Raw genomic sequence first — 14,004 nt, forward strand, 5'->3', positions numbered from 1 at the left:
CAGTCCTCTAGGGAGTAGGGAGAAGCTGTAATGAACAGTTGTCTAGGGAGAAGGGAGAAGGTGTAATGAACAGTTGTCTAGGGAGTAGGGAGAAGGTGTAATGAACAGTTGTCTAGGGAGAAGGGAGATGGTGTAATGAACAGTTGTGTAGGGAGAAGGCGTTTATGAACAGTTGTCTAGGGAGTAGAGAAGGTGTAATGAAACAGTTGTCTAGGGAGACAGGGAGGAAGGTGTAATGCACAGTTGTCTAGGGAGAAGGGAGAAGGTATAATGAACAGTCCTCTAGGGAGTAGGGAGAAGGTGTAATGAACAATTATCTATAGAGAAGGTGTAATGAATAGTCCTCTAGGTAGCAGGGAGAAGGTGTAATGAACAGTTATCTATAGAGAAGTGTAATGAACAGTCATCTAGGGAGAAGGAGAAGGTGTAATGAACAGTCATATAGGGATTAGAGAGAAGGTGTAAAGGACAGTCATCTAGGAGCAGGGAGAAGCGTGTAATAAACAGTCATCTAGGAGTAGGGAGAAGTGTAATGAACAGTTATCTATGGAGAAGGTGTAATGAACAGTCCTTTAGGAGCAGGGAGAAGGTTTGTAATGACATATCTATAGAGAAGGTGTAATGAACAGTCCTCTAGGAGTAGGGAGAAGGTGTAATGAACAGTCTCTAGGAGTAGGAGGAAGGAATGGAACAGCTCGGGAGAAGGTGTAATGAACAGTCCCTCTAGGGAGAAGGTGTAATGAACAGTCCTCTAGGAGAGAAGATGTAATGAACAGTCCTCTAGGGAGTAAGGGAGAAGGTGTAATCAACAGTCCTCTATGGAGAGGGAGAAGGGTGAATAACAGTCCTCTAGGGAGAAGGTGTAATGAACAGTTCTCTAGGGAGTAGGGAGAAGGTGTAATGAACAGTTCTCTAGGGAGAAGGGAGAAGGTGTAATGAACAGTCCTCTAGGGAGAAGGTGTAATGAACAGTCCTCTAGGGAGAAGGGAGAAGGTGTAATGAACAGTCCTCTAGGGAGAGGGGAAACGGTGTAATGAACAGTCCTCTAGGGAGAAGGTGTAATGAACAGTTCTCTAGGGAGCAGGGAGAAGGTGTAATGAACAGTTGTCTAGGGAGCAGGGAGAAGGTGTAATGAACAGTCCTCTAGGGAGAAAGGAGAAGGTGTAATGAACAGTCCTCTAGGGAGTAGGGAGAAGGTGTAATGAACAGTTGTCTAGGGAGAAGGGAGAAGGTGTAATGAACAGTTGTCTAGGGAGTAGGGAGAAGGTGTAATGAACAGTTGTCTAGGGAGAAGGGAGATGGTGTAATGAACAGTTGTGTAGGGAGAAGGCGTTATGAACAGTTGTCTAGGGAGTAGGGAGAAGGTGTAATGCACAGTTGTCTAGGGAGAAGGAGAAAGGTGTTAATGAACTGTCCTCTAGGGAGTAGGGAAAAGGTGTAATGAACAGTCCTCTAGGGAGAAGTGTATATGAACAGTCCTCTAGGGAGTAGGGAGAAGGTGGAATGAACAGTCTCTTAGGAGAAGGTGTAATGAACAGTTCCTCTAGGGAGAAGTGTAATGAACAGTCCTCTAGGGAGAAGGTGTAATGAACAGTCTTCTATGGAGAAGGGAGAAGGTGTAATCACAGTCCTCTAGGGAGAAGGGAGAAGGTGTAATAACAGTCCTCTAGGGAGAAGGTGTAATGAACAGTTCTCTAGGAGTAGGGAGACGGTGTAATGAACAGTTCTCTAGGGAGAAGGGAGAATAGGTGTAATGAAAACAGTCCTCTAGGAGAGTGTGTAATGAACAGTCCTCTAGGGAGAAGGTGTAATGAACAGTCCTCTAGGAGAAGGGAGAAGAGTGTAATGAACAGTCCTCTAGGAGAAGGGAGAAGGTAATAACAGTCCTCTTTGGAGCAGGAGAAGGTTAATGAACAGTCCTCTAGGGAGAAGGGAGAAGGTGTAATGAACAGTCCTCTAGGGAGAGGGGAAAAGGTGTAATGAACGTCCTCTAGGGAGAAGGTGTAATGAAACAGTTCTCTAGGGAGCAGGGAGAAGGTGTAATGAACAGTTGTCTAGGGAGCAGGAGAAGGTGTAATGAACAGCCCTAGGGAGAAGGGAGAGGTTAATGAACAGTCCTCTAGGGAGAGGGAGTAGGTTTAATGAACAGTCCTCTAGGGAGTAGGGAGAAGCTGTAATGAAAAACAGTTGTCTAGGAGAAGGGGAGAAGGTGTAATGAACAGTTGTTAGGGAGTAGGAGAAGGTTAATGAACAGTTGTCTAGGGAGAAGGGAGATGGTGTAATGAACATTTGTGTAGGGAGAAGGCGTTATGAACAGTTGTCTAGGGAGTAGGGAGAGGGTGTAATGAACAGATGTCTAGGGAAGTGAGAAGGTGTAATGCCACAGTGGTCTAGGGAGAAGGGAGAAGGTTATAATGAACAGTCCTCTAGGGAGTAGGGAGAAGGTGTAATGAACAATTATCTATAGAGAAGGTGTAATGAATAGTCCTCTAGGTAGCAGGGAGAAGGTGTAATGAACAGTTATCTATAGAGAAGGTGTAATGAACAGTCATCTAGGGAGAAGGGAGAAGGTGTAATGAACAGTCATCTAGGGATTAGAGAGAAGGTGTAAGGAACAGTCATCTAGGGAGCAGGGAGAAGGTGTAATAAACAGTCATCTAGGGAGTAGGGAGAAGGTGTAATGAACAGTTATCTATGGAGAAGGTGTAATGACAGTCCTTTAGGGAGCAGGAGAAGGTGTAATGAACAGTTATCTATAGAGAAGGTGTAATGAACAGTCTCTAGGGAGTAGGAGAAGGTGTAAATGAACAGTCCTCTAGGGAGAAGAAGGGAGAAAGAAGGTGTAATGAACAGTACCTCTAGGGAGAAGTGTAATGAACAGTCCTCTAGGGAGAAGGTGTATATGAACAGTCCTCTAGGGAGAAGATGTAATGAACAGTCCTCTAGGGAGAAGGGAGAAGGTGTAAACAAACAGTCCTCTAGGGAGAAGGGAGAAGGTGTAATGAACAGTCCTCTAGGGAGAAGGTGTAATGAACAGTTCTCTAGGGAGTAGGGAGAAGGTGTAATGAACAGTTCTCTAGGGAGGAAGGGAGAAGGGTAATGAACAGTCCTCTAGGGAGCAGGTGTAATGAACAGTCCTCTAGGGAGAAGGGAGAAGGGTAAGTAACAGTCCTCTGGGAGAGGGGAACGGTGTAATGAACAGTCCTCTAGGGAGAAGGTGTATGACAGTTCTCTAGGAGCAGGGAGAAGGTGTAATGAACAGTTTGTCTAGGGAGCAGGGAGAAGGTGTAATGAACAGTCCTCTAGGGAGAAAGAGAGGTGTAGGAACAGTCCTCTAGGGAGTAGGGAGAAGGTGTAATGAACAGTTGTCTAGGGAGAAGGGAGAAGGTGTAATGAACAGTTGTCTAGGGAGTAGGGAGAAGGTGTAATGAAACAGTTGTCTAGGGAGTAAGGGAGATGGTGTAAGAACAGTTGTGTAGGGAGAAGGCGTATGAACAGTTGTCTAGGGAGTAGGGAGAAGGTGAATAGAACAGTTGTCAGGGAGAAGGGAACAGGTGTAATTGCACAGTTGTCTAGGAGAAGGAGAAGGTGTAATGAACAGTCCTCTAGGGAGTAGGGAGAAGGTGTAATGAACAGTCCTCTAGGGAAGAAGGGAGAAGGTGTAATGAACAGTCCTCTAGGGAGTAGGAGGAAGGGGAATGAACAGTCCTCTAGGAGAAGAGGAGAAGGTGTAATAAACAGTTGTCTAGTGAGAAGGAGATGGGATAATGAACAGTCCTCTAGGGAGCAGGGAGATGGTGTAATGAACAGTCATCTAGGTAGCAAGGGAGAAGGTGTTATGAACAAGTTATCTATAGAGAAGGTGTAATGCACAGTCATCTAGGTGAGTAGGGAGAAGGTGTAATGAAACAGTATCTATAGAGAAGTGTAAATGAACAGTCATCTAGGGAGCAGATAAGGTGTAATGAAACAGCCATCTAGAGATTATGAGAGAAGGTGTAAGGAACGTCTCATACTAGGGGAGGGAGAAAGGTGTAATAAACCAGTCATCTAGTGAGTAGGGAGAAAGGTGTAATGAACAGTTATCTATGGAAAGGTGTAAGATATACAGTCCTTTAGGAGCAGGGGAAAGGTGTATGAACAGTTATCTTAGAGAAGCGTGTAATGAAACAGTCATCTAGGAGTAGGGAGAAGGTGTAAAACAGTTATCTATAGAAGAACGGTAATGAACGTCATCTGGGAGTAGGGAGAAGGTGTAATGAACAGTTATCTATGAGAAGGTGTAATGAAACAGTCATCCTAGGGACAGGAAGAAGGTGTAATGAACAGTTTTCTATAAGAAGGTGATACATGAAAACAGTCCTTAGGGGCAGGGAGAAGGTGTACTGAACAGTGTATCTATAGAGAAGTGTATGCAGTCTCTAGGGAGCAGGGAGAAGGTGTAATGAACAGTTATTATACAGAGAAGTGTGTAATGAACCGTCTATAGGAAGCAGGGAGAAAGGTGTATGAAACAGTTATCTATAGAGAAAGGTGTAATGAAACAGTTCTTTTAGGGAGCAGGGTGAAGGGTGTACATGAAGCAGTCCTCCTAGGGGCAGTGAGAAGGTGTAATGACACAGTCATCTCCGGTATGATAGAGAGAAGGGTGTAAATGACAGTCGTCTCAACGAGTAGGGAGAAGTGTAATGAACAGTTGTTCTAGGGAATGGAGAAGGTGTGTAATTAACAGTCCTCCAGGGAGAAGGAAGAAGCGATAATGAACAGTCCTTTAGTGGAACAGTGTACTGAAACAGTCACTAGAGAGAGGTGTAATGAACAGTCCTCTTGGTGAGAAGGTTTGCTAACGAACAGTCCACTAGAGAGAGAGGTGTAATGAAAGTCGCTAGGGAGAAGTGTTGTAATTGAACAGTGCCTCTAGGGGATAGGTGTCATGAACATCCTCTAGGAGAAGGTGGAATGACAGTTATCTATGAAGAAGGTGTAATGAAACAGTCCATCTAGTAGCAGGGAGAGTGTAAGGAGAACAGTCATCTAGGGAGCAGGGAGAAGGTGTAAATAAACAGTCATCTAGGGGTAGGGAGAAGGTTGAATGACAGTTATCTATGGAGAAGAGTGTAATGAACAGTCCTTTAGGGAGCAGGATGAAGTTTGTAATGAACAGTGATTCTAAGAGAAGGTGTAATGAACAGCCATTATAGGCGAGCAGAGAGAAGGTTATAGAGTGAACAGTCATCTAGGGAGCAGGGAGAAGGTGTAATAAACGTCATCTGGGAGTAGGAGGAAGAGTGTACATGAACACGAGTTATCTATGGAGAAGGGTGTAAGCAAATCAGTCCCTTTAGGGAGTCAGGGAGAAGTGTAATGAAACAGTTCTCTAGGGAGTAGCGGAGAAGGTGTAATGAACAGTTCTCTAGGGAGAGAGGTTGTGACAGGCTCAGAGGGTGTAATGAACCAGTCCTCTAGGAGAAGGTGTAATGAACATCTCAGGAAGTGTGTGAACACCCTAGGGAGAAGGGAGAAGTGTAAAACAGCATCCTGTTGGAGCAGGAGAAGTGTAATGAACGTCCTCTAGGAGAGAAGGAGAAGGTGTAATGAACAGTCCTCTAGGGAGAGGGGAAAAAGGGTTTTTGTATGAACAGTCACTCTAGGGAGTGAAGGTGAATGAACAGTTCTATAGGGAGCAGGAGAAGGTGTAATGAACAGTTGTCTAGGGAGCAGGGAGAGAGGTGTAATGAACAGTCCTCTAGGGAGAAGGGAGAAGGGTGTAATGAACAGTCTCCTAGGGAAGAAGGAAGTAGGTTTAATGAACAGTCCTCTAGGGAGTAGGGAGAAGCGGTACATATGAACAGTTTGTCTAGGAGAAGGGAGAAGGTGTAATGAAGTTGTCTAGGGAGTAGGGAGAAGGTGTAATGAACAGTTGTCTAGGGAGAAGGGAGATGGTTGTACTATAACATTTGTAGGAGAAGGCCGTTATGAACAGTGTGTCTAGGGAGTAGGAAGTTATCGTGCTGGAAGGTGATGAAAGTTGTCAATGAGCAAGGAGAGGTGCACGTGTCTAGGGAGAGGGAGAATTGGTATAAATGAAACAGTCCTCTAGGGAGTAGGAGAGAAGGTTATGAACAATTACTCTTAGAGAAGTGTGTAATGAATTAGTCCCTCCTAGGGAGAAGGGAGAAGTTGTAATTAACAGCCTTAGGCGAGGAAGGTGTTAATGACCAGTCCTATAGGGAGAAGGGTGTACACGAAAAGTCCTCTAGCGGAGGAAGGGAGAAAGGGGTACTGACAGTCCTTCTAGGGATAGGGGGAAAAGGTTGTAATGCAAACAGTCCTCTAGGGAGAAGGTGTAATGAAACAGTTCTCTAGAAGCAGGGAGAAGGTGTAATGAACAGTTGGTAGGGAGCAGGAGAAGGTGTAATGAAACAGTCCTCTAGGGAGAATGAGAAGGTGTAATGAACAGTGCCTCTAGGGAGTAAGGAGACGGTGTAAGCAACAGTTGTCTAGGGAGAAGGGAGAAGGTGGTAATGAACAGTTGTCTAGGTGAGTAGGAGAAGGTGTAAAGAACAGTTGTAGGGAGCAAGGGAGATGGTGTACAGAACAGTTGTGTAGGAGAAGGCGTTATGAACAGTTGTATAGGGAGTAAGGAGAAGGTGTAATGCACAGTTGTCTAGGGAGTAGAAGGGAGAAGAGTGTAATGAAAAAGTCCGCTAGGGAGTAGGGAAAAGGTGTAATTGAACAGTCCTCTAGGGAGAAGGTGTGTAATGAACAGTCCTCTAGGGGATTAGGAGAAGGTGGATATGAACAGTCCTCTAGGAGAGAAGGTGTAATGAACAGTACTTCTAGGGAGAAGGGATAAATAACAGTCCTCTAGGGAGCGAAGTGTAAATGAACAGTCCTCTATGGAGAAAGGGAGAAGGCGGTAATCAACAGTCCACTAGGGAGAAGGGAGAAGGGTAATTGGAAAAGTACCTCTAGGGAGAATGTGTAATGAACAGTTCTCTAGGGAGAAGGGAGAAGGTGTCATATGAACACCCCCCCCCCCCCCCCCCCCCCCCCCCCCCCCCCCCCCCCCCCCCCCCCCTGTTCTCTAGGGAGAAGGGAGAAGGTGTAAAATGAACAGTCCTTTAGGAGACAGGTTTGTAATGAAAGTCCTCTAGGAGAAGGGTTAATGAACAGTCCTCTAGGGAGAAAGGAGAAGGTGTAATGAACAGTCTCTAGGGAGAAGGGAGAAGGTGTAATGAAAAACCGTACTCTTTGAGCAGGGAGAAGGGGGAATGAACAGTTCTCGAGGGAGTGAAGGGAGGAAGGTGTAATGAAACAGTCCTCTAGGGAATGAGGGGAAAAGGTGTAAGAACAGTCCTCTAGGGCGAACGGTTTGTAATGAAACAGTTCTCTAGGGAGCAGGGAGAAGGTGTAATGAAAACCAGTTGTCTAGGGAGCAGGGACGAAAGGTGTAATGAACAGTTCCTTCTAGGGAGATAGGGAGAAGGTTGTTAATGACAGTCCTCTAGGGAGACGGGAGTAGGTTAATGAACAGTCCTCTAGGAGTAGGGAGAAGCTGTAATGAAAAGGTGGTCTAGGGAGAAAGGAGAAGGTGTAATGAACAGTTGTTCTAGGAGTAGGGAGAAGGTGTAATGAACAGTTGTCTAGGGAGAAGGGAGATGGCTGTAATGAAACAGTTGTGTAGGAGAAGCGTAGGAACAAGTTGTCTAGGGAGGTCGGGAGAAGGTGTAATGAACAGTTGTCTAGGGCGAAGGGAGAAGGGTGTAATGCACAGCTTGTCTAGGGAGAAGGTAGCAGGTTATAATGAACACTCCTCTAGGGTAGGGAGAAGGTGTAATGAACATTATCTATAAGAGAAGGTTTGTAATGAAATAGTCCTCTAGGTAGCAGGAGAAGGTGTCAATGAACAGTATCTAGAGAGAAGGTGTAATGAAACAGTCATCTAGGGAGAAGGGAGACAGGTGGAATGAAAACAGCTCTAGCGGATTAGAGAGAAGGGGTAAGGAACAGTCATATAGGGAGCAGGAGAAGGTGTAATTAAACAGTCATCTAGGGAGTAGGGAGAAGGTGTAATGAACAGTTATCTATGGAGAAGGTGTACTGAACAGTCCTTTAGGAGCAGGTCGAGAAGGTGTAATGAAAAAACAGTTTATCTATTAAGAGAGGTGTTAAATGAACGGTCCTCTAGGAGAGGGGAGAAGGTTGAATGAACAGTCCTCTAGGGCGAGGGAAAGGGTAATGAAACAGTCCTTAGGGAGAAGGTGTAATGCAACAGTCCTAAGGGAGAAGGTGTTAATGAACAGTCCTCTGGGAGAAGATGTAATGAACAGTCCTATAGGGAGAAGGAGAAGGTGTAATCAACAGTTCTCTAGGGAGAAGAGGAGAAGGTCTAATGAAAAAACAGTCCTCTAGGGAGAAAGGTGTAATGAACAGTCTCTAGGAGTCGAGTAGGGAGAAGGTGTAATGAACAGTTCTCTAGGGAGTACGTGGAGAAGGTGGTAAAATGAACAGTCCTCTAGGCGAGAAGGTGTTAATGAACAGTTCCCTCTAGGGACGAAGGAGAAGGTGTAATGAACAGTCCCTAGGAGAGAGGGGAACAAGGTTGATGAACATTCCTCTAGAGGAGAAGATGTTGTAACTGAACAGTTCCTAGGGGCAGGGGAAGAAGGGTTGTAATGAACAGTGTCTAGGAGCGCAGGGAGAAGGTGTAAGTGACAGTCCTCTAGGAGAAAGGAGGAAGTGTAATGAACAGTCTCTAGGGAGTAGGGAGAAGGTGTAATGACAGTTGTCTAGGGAGAAGTGAGAAGGTGTACTGAAACAGTTGTCTGGAGTAGGAGAAGGTGTATGAACAGTTGCTAGGGGAGAAGGGGAGTGGTAATGAAACAGTTGTGTAGGGAGAAGGCGTTATGAACAGTTGTCTAGGGAGTAGGGAGAAGGTGTAATGAACAGTCCGTTAGGGAGGAAGGAGAGGTGTAATGCACAGTTGTCTAGGGACGAAGGGAGAAGGTGTAATGAACAGTCCTTAGGGAGTAGGGAGAGAAGGTGTAATGAACAGTCCTATAGGAGAAGGAGAGAAGGTGTAATGAAACAGTCCTCTAGGGAGAGAGAAGGGCCATGAACAGTCCTCTAGGGAGAAGGGAGTAAGTGTAAATAAACAGTTGGTCTAGTGAGAAGGGAGAAGATGGTATAATGAACAGTCTCTAGGGAGCAGGGAGATGGATGTAATGAACAGTCATTAGGGGACAGGGAGAAAGGTGTAATGAACAGTCTATCTATAGAGAAGGTGTAATGCACAGTCATCTAGGGTAGAAGGGAGAAGGTGTAATGGACAACAGTTTATCTATAGAGAAGCGTGTAATGAACAGTCAATCTAGGGAGGCAGGGAGAATTTTGGTGTAATGAACAGTCATCTAGGAGATTAGAGAGAAGGTGTAAGGAACAGTCATATAAGCAGGAGAAGAGGTGTATAAACAGTCATCTGGGAGAGGGTGAAGTAAGACATCATCTTGTTGTCGTAGATGAAACAGTTATCTATGGAGAAGGTGTAATGAAACAGTCCTTTAGGGAGCAGGAGAGAGGTGTTAATGAACAGTTATCTATAGAGAAAGGTGTAAATGAACAGTCATCTAGGGAGTAGGGAGAAGGTGTAATGAACAGTTATCTATAGAGAAGGTGAATGAACAGTCATCTAGGGAGTAGGGAGAAGGTGTAAGAACAGGATCGATAGAGGAAGGTGTAATGAACAGTTCATCTAGGGAGCAAGGGAAGAAGGTGTAATGAACAGTTATCTATAGAGAAGGTGTAAGAACAGTCCTTTAGGGAGCAGGGAGAAGGTGTAATGAACAGTGTATCAGATAGAGAAGGTGTAATGAACAGTCATCTAGGGAGCAGGGAGGAAGGTGATAATGAACAGTTTATCTATAGAGAAGGTGTAATGAACAGTCAATAGGAAGAGGGAGAAGGTGTAATGAAACAGTATCTATAGAGAAGGTGTAAGAACAGTCTTTTAGGGAGCAGGGGGAAGGTGTAATGAACAGCCTCTAGGGAGCAGGGAGAAGTGTAATGAACAGTCATCCGGGAGTAGAGAGAGTGTAATGAACAGTCTGTCTAAGAGTGGGAGAAGGGTAATGAACAGTTTAGGGAGAAGGGAATGAATAACAGCCCCAGGGAGAAGGGCGTAAGAACAGTCCTTAGGAAAAGGTGATGAACAGTCCCTAGGAGAAGGTGAATGAACAGTCCTCTTGGGAGAAGGTGTAAGACAGTCCATAGAGAGAAGGTGTATGAACGTCTCTAGGGAGAAGGTGTAAATGAAACAGTCCTCAGGGAGAAGGTGTCATGAAATCCTCTAGGAGAAGGTGTAATGAAAGTTATCTTTAGAAAGGTGTATAATGAACAGTCCATAGCAGGGAGAAGGTGTAAGAACAGTCTCTAGGGAGAAGGGAGAACGTGAATAAACAGTCTCTAGGAGTAGGGAGTGAAGGTGTAATGAACAGTCTCTAGGGAGAAGGTGTAATGAACAGTCCTATAGGAGCAGGGAGAAGTTGTAATGAACATATCTATAGAGAAGGGTAATGAACATCATCTAGGGAGCAGAGAGAAGGTGTAAGGAACAGTCATCTAGGGAGAGGGAGAAGGTGTAAAAACAGTCATCTAGGGAGTAGGGAGAAGGTGTAATGAACAGATCTATGGGAAGGTTGTAATGAACAGTCCTTAGGAGCAGGGAGAAGGTGTAATGAAACAGTTCTATAGTGAGTAGGAGAAGGGTGTAATGAACAGTTCTCTAGGAGAGGGAGGAGTGTAAGAAACAGTCCCTAGGGAGAAGGTTAATGAAAACAGTCCTCTGAGGGAGAAGTGTAACTGAACAGTCCTCTAGGAGAAGGGGAAGGTGTAATGAACAGTCCTCTGTGTGGACAGCCCAGGGAGAAGGTGTAATGAACAGTCCTCTAGGGAGAAGAGTGTAATGAACAGTCCTCAGGAGAGGGGGAAAAGTGTAATGAACAGGTCCTCTAGGAGGGCGAAGGTGTAATGAACAGTTCTCTAGGGAGAAGGGAGAAGTGTAATGAACAGTCTAGGGAGTCAGGGAGAAAGGTGTAATGAACAGTCCTTAGGGAGAAGGGAGAAGGTGTAATGACAGTCCTGGAGAGGGAAGTGAAGATCAGTCCTCTAGGGAATTGAGAAGCGTAATGACAGTGTCTGTGAGAAGAGGAGTAGGTGTAATGAACAGTTGCTATGAGAGAGGGAGAAGTGTAATGAACAGTGTCTAGGGAGAAGGGAAACGATGGTGTAATGCAACAGTAGGGTAGGAGAAGGCGTCTATGAACAGTTCGTCTAGGGAAGTAGGGAAAGAAGGTGTAATGAACAGTTGTCTAGGGAGAAGGAGAGAAGGTGAAATGACAGTGTACTAGGGAGAAGGGAAGGTATAAATGAACAGTCTCTAGGAGTAGGGAGAAGGTGTTAATGAAACAGTTATCTATGAGAGAAGGTGTAATGAACAGTCCTTAGGGAGGAAGGGAGAAGTGTAATGAACAGATCTCTAGGGAGAAGGTGTAATGAAAGTCCTCTAGGAGAAGGTGTAATGAAACAGTCCTCTAGGGAGAGGGAAGGTGTGTAATGACATTTCTATGGATAGGGGAAAAGTGAATGAGCCTCTAGGGAGAGGTGTAATGAACAGTTCTTGGAGAGGAGAAGTGTAATGAACAGTTTCTAGGGAGAAGGGGAGAAGTGTATGAACAGTCTCTAGGGAGAGGGAGAAGGTGTAATGAACAGATCCTAGGGAGAGGGAGAAGGTGTAATGAACAGTTTCTAGGGCAGAAGGGAGAAGGTGTGAATGAACAGTTCTTAGGGAGTAGGGAAGAAGTGTAATGAACAGTCTTCTAGGAGCAAGGGAGATGTGTAATGAACAGTTCGTGTAGGGAGAGGGTTAATGAACAGTGTCTAGGGAGCAGAGAGAAGGTGTAAGCACAGTTTTAGGGAGAAGGAGAGAGGTGTAATGAACAGTCCTAGGGAGTAGGGAAAAGGTGTAATGAACAGTCTCTAGGGAGAAGGTGTAAGAACAGTCCTCTGTGGTAGAAGGTGGAAGAACAGTACTCAGGGAGAGGTGTAATGGAACAGTCCTAGGGAGAAGGTGTAATGAACAGTCCTCTAGGGAGGAAGGTGTAATGAAACATCCTACTAGGGAGAAGGGAGAAGGTGTTAACAGTCCTCTAGGGATAGGAGAAGTGAATGAACAGCCTAGGAGAAGGTGTAATGAACACGTTCTTAGGGGAAGTAGGAGAGAAGGGTGTAATGAACAGTCCTCTAGGGAGAAGGGAGAATCTGTAATGAACAGTCCCTTAGGGAGAAGAAGTGTAATGAACAGTCCTCTAGGGAGAAGGTGTAATGAACACGTCCCTAGGGAGAAGGGAGAAGGTAATGAACAGCCTCTGGGAGAAGGGAGAAGGTGTAATGAACAGTCCTCTTGGAGCAGGGAGTAGTAATGAACAGTATCTTAGGTGAGAAGGTGAGAAGGTTGTAATGAACAAGTCTTAGGGAGAGGAGAAAAGGTGTAATGAAACAGTCCTCTAGGGAGAAGGTGTAAGGAAAAGTCTCTAGGAGCAGGGAGAAGGTGTAATGAAACACAGTATGTCTAGGAGCAGGGAGAAGGTGTAATGAAAACAGTCCTCTAGGGGAGGGAGAAGTGTAATGGACAGTCTCTAGGGAGAAGGCGAGTAGTAATAGAACAGTCATCTAGGGAGTAGGGAGAGTGTAATGAACATTGTCTAGGTGAGAGGAGAAGGTGTAATGAACAGTTTCTAGGAGTAGGGAGAAGGTGTAATGAACAGTGTGTTAGGGAGAAGGAGAGGTGTAAGAACAGTTTTAGGGAGAAGGGAAAGGTGTAATGAACAGTTGTCTAGGGAGTAGGGATAAGGTGTAATGAACAAGTTGTCAGGGAGAAGGGAATGGTGTAATGACGTTGTGTAGGAGAAGGCGTATGAACAGTTGTCTAGGAGTAGGAGAAGGTGTAATGAAACAGTGTCTAGGGAGAAGGGAGAAGGTGTAATGAACAGCTCTAGAGTAAGCGAAAAGGTGTAATGAACGTCTCTAGGGAGAAGGTGTAATGAACAGTTATCTAGGGAGTAGGAGAAGGTGTAATGAACAGTCCTCTAGGGAGAAGGGAGAAGGTGTAATGAACAGTTATCCTAAGAGAAGGTGTAATGGAACAGTCATCTAGGGAGCAGGGAGAAGGTGTAATGAACAGTCTCAGGGAGAAGGGAGAAGGTGTAATGAACAGTCCTTAGGGAGAAGGGAGAAGGTGTAATGAACAGTCCATAGGGAGAGGGGAAAGTGTAATGAACAGTCCTACTAGGGAGAAGGTGTAATGAACAGTCTATTAGGAGCAGAGAGAAGGTGTAATGAACCGTGTCTAGGAGCCGGGGAGAAGGTGTAATGAACAGTCCTCTAGGAGAAGGAGAAGGTGTAATGAACAGTCCTCTAAGGGAGAAGGGAGTAGGTGTAATGAACAGTCCTCTAGGGAGAAGGGAGAAGGTGTAGAAACAGTGTGTAGGGGAAGGGAGAAGGTGTAATGCACAGTTGTCTAGGAGAAGGGAAGGTTAATGAACAGTTCCTCTAGGGAGTAGGAGAAGGTGTAATGAACAATTATCTATAGAGAAGGTGTAATGCATAGTCCTCTAGGGGAGAGGGAGAAGGTGTAATGAACAGTTATCTATAGAGAAGGTGTACATGAACAGTCATCTAGGGAGCAGGGAGAAGGTGTAAGGAACAGTATCTAGGGCGCAGGGAGCAAAGGTGTAATAAAACAGTCATCTAGGAGTAGGAGAAGGTGTAAGGAACATTCATCTATGGAGAAAGGTTTAAGAACAGTCCTTTAGGGGAGCAGGGAGAAGGGTAATGAACAGTTATCTATAGAGAAGGTGTAATGAACAGTCACTAGGGAGCAGAGAGAAGGTGTAAGGAACAGTCATTAGGGAGCAGGGAAGAAGGTAAAAACAGTCATCTAGGGAG

The 14,004-nt window shown here is 45.2% G+C and overlaps 1 long non-coding RNA gene across 1 annotated transcript; it reads left to right on the plus strand.

Moving 5' to 3' along the window:
* Positions 1–9,766: 9,766 nt before the first annotated feature.
* LOC120046818 lies at positions 9,767–13,532 on the plus strand. Its single transcript, XR_005476854.1, has 3 exons — positions 9,767–9,802; positions 13,129–13,163; positions 13,493–13,532. It is a non-coding gene; the product is annotated as an uncharacterized LOC120046818 (long non-coding RNA).
* Positions 13,533–14,004: the final 472 nt, after the last annotated feature.

Source organism: Salvelinus namaycush, chromosome 4 (assembly GCF_016432855.1).
Source record: "Salvelinus namaycush isolate Seneca chromosome 4, SaNama_1.0, whole genome shotgun sequence".
Lineage (NCBI taxonomy): Eukaryota > Metazoa > Chordata > Actinopteri > Salmoniformes > Salmonidae > Salvelinus > Salvelinus namaycush.